Here is a 6,000-nt window from a genome sequence, read left to right on the forward strand (position 1 = left end):
CTACATTGGCTGTACAGGGGCAAGTAGGAGCAGGCACCAACTTGGAAGCAAGAAAACCCTTGTCTGAACAAGCATATAAGGTCACAAGTGAATCACTGTAAGGCTAACTATGAGTACTAATAATTGAACAGTAATAGTGTTGAAAGACAGCAACCAGGAAGTAAAATCCAACACTAAAAACGTCTGAAAAAAGCAACCGCACACAGCTATGATAGAGCAATGAAGCTCGCAGACAGCCCAATTCACTCGTTTTATTGTCCCAACTAGTACAACCAAAACAAAGCATTAACGTCCTCAAAATACGTTTTTGTTTAAAAACTTCACCAGATCTGATGAAGTTTTTAAACGAAAGCGTATTTTGAGGATGTTAATGCTTTGGTTTGGTTGTACTAGTTGGGACAATAAAACGAGTGAATTGGGCTGTCTGCGAGCTTCATTGCTGTATCATAGCTGTGTGCGGCTGCTTTTTTCAGATGTTTTTAGTGTTGGATTTTACTTCCTGGTAACTATGAGTACTAATTGGACACATCCACTCCACCAAGGACAATCACAAGGCCGGCCTCATATATGTCTTCAAGTCTCAGAGGCAACGACCCAACCCACTCTGTACTGTTGTGCAATCACACAACATACATGCACACACCATAGCTATAGCCAACCCGCTGCAGACAGGTTAAGTGAAAACATCACCCCCTGTCCCCCCATCAGTATAGGTGGATATGCACAGCACCTGCACCCCTCCCCTCATCATCAGGGAGCAGGTCCATAATGCCTACTCAAAGGCAACAAAATTAAGTCTCCATGGGACCTGACAACATCCTACATGAACTCAGGCATGTGCTCCCAGCTTTATTACACACTGTAGTCAAACAAAGCCTGAGCACCATCTGCATGGATGACTGCCATTGTCATCCCTTTACACAAAAGTGAATGATGAATGGAGGAGTATGCAATTTACTGGCCCTCACTGTGGGGAGCATGACACATCAGGACCAGGAGTGCAATGCAAACTCATACTGTGCTGATAGATGACAGGGGTATGATGTGGTCATAAGTAGTGGCTAGTGCTAGTCAATGTTGATGTGCAGATTCTGTAAATAACGTTCACCAATGTATGAGGTCCTGTGATGTGTTTCCCTGTTTATGTCTTCCAGGTGACATGTGGCATGCCAGATAGCCGCCATACTCAGACGCACAGACATCAGCTATCATCGACACCATAGCACAGTACCATGGGGTGATGTTTGGTCATAGCCAAATACATCTGTGGGAGTGGACCACCCTGTTGGATGACCTTGTTCACAGGGTAAATGATGTGGGTCAGCACACACGGACTTATGAACAGGTCAGACATCGTGTGACTGACCTCATCTGACATGCTCGCTGAAGGGCTGCTGCTGTGGCCAGTGACCGCACAGACACAGGTGGGGGTCCTGTTGCACAGGCTCCACTTACACCTATGGAGGCACTCCTTGCCAATCATGGGTCACCAGCCACACAACAACAGCAGAGTCAAGACACCCACATTGTGAAGGTGGGTGGCACCCAGATACCAGATGAGGAGCGTGCAGGTAAGGTCCCAGTGGACATCAATCTACTACTGTAGCAGCCATACTGGCATCCGTAGAGTATCTTTATGCATATGTCAGGTCAAAATACAGTTGTGGGTTGGATTTTGTAATGCACAGAAGTACACATCTATGGTGAAGGACACCAAATTGTGTAGTATCAGAGCTTGTACTGTACATGTGCAGAAAAGCAGCATTCATTTTGTACTAATGCCACATGTGAGTCTGCTGAGAATACCTCTCTCCCACAACTACATAGATCCCTCTGGTCTGGATGTGGAGCAGCAGCCTGAATCTGGTGAGTATGGAATTGTCCTGTTGTGGCTCAACAATACCCCAGGCATGTTAAGGGCATGCATTTTACCATGCACACAACTGTCACTCTTAGCCATATTGAGATATGTGCATGCTCACTTGTAGTGGGGTTAACTGCATTGCATCACAGTGGTCATCACAGGGGCCTATTTGCAGGAGATGTAACATATCTGTAGCATACCTCACAACCTGTTAGTGCAAGAAATCTGGACATAGGCTGACAAAATGGGAGGACAAAGGCCCAAAACTAGGGACATACTTTAAATATTACTCTTATACAGCGGATAGAAAAGGTGTACACAGCCCAGTTAAAATGGCAGGTTCTTGTGATATACAAAAATGAGGCCACAATAAATCATTCCAAAACCCTTCCCACCTTTCATGTGACCTATAACCTGTACAATTCAATTGAAAAAAACAGCAAATCTGTTAGGGGAATAAATATGAAAAATAAGTAATGTACAATAAGCCGGATGCATAAGTGTGCACAGCCTTAAACTAATACCTTGCTGAAGTACCTTTTGATCTAATTACAGCATTCAGTCTTCTTGGGCACACCCCTGCCATTAATTAAAAATACTCTGATTAACACCTAGCAATAGCTGTCCTAGTAGGATTTCCCCGGCAATTACTCAGTTGCCTGTTACAGCAAAAGCCAAGGTTCACTGAGAGCTTACAAAGTATTAAAGGGATCTCATCATTGAAAGGTATCAGCCAGGAGAAGGGTACAACAACATTTCCACAACATTGCATATACCATGGAACACAGTGAAGACAGCCATCAAAAAGGGGAGAAAATATGGGACAGCAGTGACATTGCAAAGAACTGGACGTTCCTCCAAATCTGATGAAAAGACAAGACAAACACTGGTCAGGGAGGCTGCCAGGGGACCTACAGTAACACTGCCAGAGCTGCAGGAATCTCTGGCAAGTACTTGCTGTGTACTACATGTGACGACAATCTCCCGTATTCTCCATAAGTCAGGCCTATTGAGTAGGATTGGAAGATGGAAGCCTTTTCTCAAACAGAACAACATCCAGGCCTGTTTAAAATGTGAAAACAATATGTCAAGTCCCCCAAAAGCATGTGTGAAAATGTGTTATGGTCTAATGAGACCAAGGTTGAACTGTTTGGCCACAATTCCAAAAGATACATTTTGCACAAAAACAACACTTTGTATCACCAAAAGAACACCATCCCCATGGTGAAGCATCGTGGTGGCAGTGTCCTGCTTTGGGGTTGCTGTTCATAACCTGGATCTGGGCCATTAGGCGAGGTGGATGGAATTATGACCAGTTCCAAATACCAGTCACGTTTCTTCAAAAACCTTCAGGTATCTGCTAGACAGCTGAAGATGAAGAAGACTTTCACCTGTCAACACAACAATGACCCAAAGCTTACATCAAAATCAACAAATGAATGGCTTCACCAGAAGAGAATCTAAGTTTTGGAATGGCCCAGCCAGAGCCCAGACCCGAATCCAATAGAAAATCTGTTGGGTGACCTAAAGAGGGCTGTGCACAAGACATGCCCTCGCGATCTGAGAGTTGGAGGGCTTTAGCAAGGAAGAGTGGGCAAATATTGCCAAGTCAAGATGTGCCATAATTATAGGTTCATAGGTAGGTACTAGGCTATTGGCCCTAGGACCTATATAAGCCTAGTCAAAAAATGTACCCTGGCTTTCGTCACCCAAGAAAATTATTTTCCTGTGCCCCTGTCGAGCAGAGCCACAGAACTGATCCCTGGGGTGAATTTCCCATTTCCCATCCAATCAAGATTTTTCTTGAGGAGTGCCAATGAGGATCTCTGTTTGACATAGATATGTAGTCTGTTCCAGAGTATGGGAAGTCTCTGAGACAGGAATCTATCCCTCCAGCATGTTCTGTTTATTGTGGTGACAAGGTTTAGGTCCCTAGAGTGTGTAGCTCAGATGGATTGGGATTTCTTTAAGTGGAGCATGTCAAACAGCTCTGGATTTGACATAGCTTTGTATGTTAGGCAGAGATCGCCCCTGAGTAGGCAATATGTGATGGAGTAAAGCTGTAGTTTTTTGAGATGGTCTGCATAGGGCATCTGTTTGAGGCCTGTAATCCTCTTTGTGAGGTAGTTCTGTGGTCTTTCCAGTTGTTGTAGATGTCTTGTGAGGTACATACCAAAAGGGGCATTGTACTCTATAATGGGTCTAATGAGTGATGAGTAGAGGGGAACAATGACCTCTTTTTTTCTGGATGAAAATCCTTTTGTGATGAGATGAGCCTCATAGAAGGATTTCCTGACCACTGTGGTGATTTGATTATCAAAGGAGAGACTACTGTCCACCTGTGTCCCAAGGTCTCTTATCATATTTTTGGCATTAAGTAGACTACCAGCTATGTGGTAGTTCATGGGTACAGAGTTTTTGCCAAAGGGGATGAGAATACACTTTTTGGCATTGAGCTTCAGGCCATGGCTTTGACACCAGGTATCTGTCTCAGTGAGGCCCTTTTGTAGTTTGTCCACATTGTTAGGAGTTTCGATTATGGCTCCTAGTTTGTAGTCATCTGCAAACTTTGTTAGCCAAAGACCTTCTGTGTTAGCCTGCACTTCAGAGAAGTAGATACCAAACAGGAGAGAAGCCAGGACTGAACCCTGTGGTACTCCACTTGTCACTGGTCTGAAGTCAGATTTGGAATCCGCTACTTTCACAGTGTGGGTTCTGTCCTTGAGCCAGTTGGCAACCCATCTTGTGACATAGGGATTTATACCTAGTTTAGTGAGCTTATCTATAATTCCAGAGTGGGGGATGGTGTCGAAAGCCTTGGCGAGATCTAGATAAGCTGTGTGAACCATTAGACTCCTTCCCAAGAAGACTGAATGCTGTAATTAAATCAAAAGGTGCTTCAACAAAGTATTAGTTTAAGTGTGTGCACACTTAGGCAACCAGCTTATTGTACATATTTCATTTGCTATATTTTACCCCTAACAGATTTGTTTGTTTTTCAATTTGATTGCACAGGTTATAGGTCACATCAAAGTTAGGAGAGTTTTTGAAATGATTTATTGTGGTTTCATTTTATATATCACAAAACCTGGCATGTTGACAGGGGTGTGCACACTTATTATATCCACTGTAAGCTTAGAAAGTTGTTAGAGTAACCAGATTTGTTTTAACATAAATTTACTGCAGGCTTTGAAGTTTGAAACTGAAATGTATGTCATTAATTAGTGATGCTAATCCCCAGATTATCCCAGTAATATGTCAGACAAACACAGGATTCATGAGGAATAGACCAGAATATGAGCCAGTTATGTAGATATTCTGCAAAAGTCTGTACAATTGAGAGGTATGTTCTGTAAGAGTTGCCACTGTCCTATACAGGTGAACAGCAATAATGTGTACATGGGTGCAGTGTGTGCTAGGTGCAGGCCCATCACCTACTAACACTACTCACGTATCTCAGAGGTGTACATTAGTAGTGACATTAAGTGGAAATGGCTGCACTGCATGATGTTGAGGGCCTCTCCAGAGTGTGTATGTTGTGGTCTGACTGTGTGTTGTGCATGTCACCATTTGGATATTGTGAGGTTTGTGTAATGCCTTTGTGCCCCCTCACCTGTATGTGTGTGTGTGTGTGTGTGTGTGTGTGTGTGTGTGTGTGTGTGTGTGTGTGTGTGTGTGTGTGTGTAACAGCACACCTTATAGTGCAGGCATTAATTTACATATGTTGTCTTCCCCTCACAGGCGGATATGATGGTTGTGGTCCCTCCCACTCAGAACCTGATGTCAGTGTCTCTGCAGACTCTGATGATGATGGTAGTCATAGCAAGGCACAGGTGGGGATATCAGGGGCTGAATCTGTGCCATCAGTTGGCATCCCATTGTCACCTACAATGCCGCTGCACACAGTCATAATGCCCACTCATACCCCGTATCCACTGGCCACAGATAATGGACAGTTGGCGGGTGATGGCATGGAACAGGCTAGTGTGGTGACTATGGCAAGTGTGAGTGTAGACACTAGCCATGGCCAGAGTGCTAGCAAGGTCCCACACAGGCGGATGGACAGGTGCTTGAAGGAGGACTGCTGCCCATCAAGCCCCTGTAGCAAGTGCCCCAGCAGGTGTCACCAGACGCAT

This window comes from Protopterus annectens, chromosome 1.part1, assembly GCF_019279795.1.
Source record: "Protopterus annectens isolate FY-2018-M chromosome 1.part1, PAN1.0, whole genome shotgun sequence".
Classification (NCBI taxonomy): Eukaryota; Metazoa; Chordata; order Ceratodontiformes; family Protopteridae; genus Protopterus; species Protopterus annectens.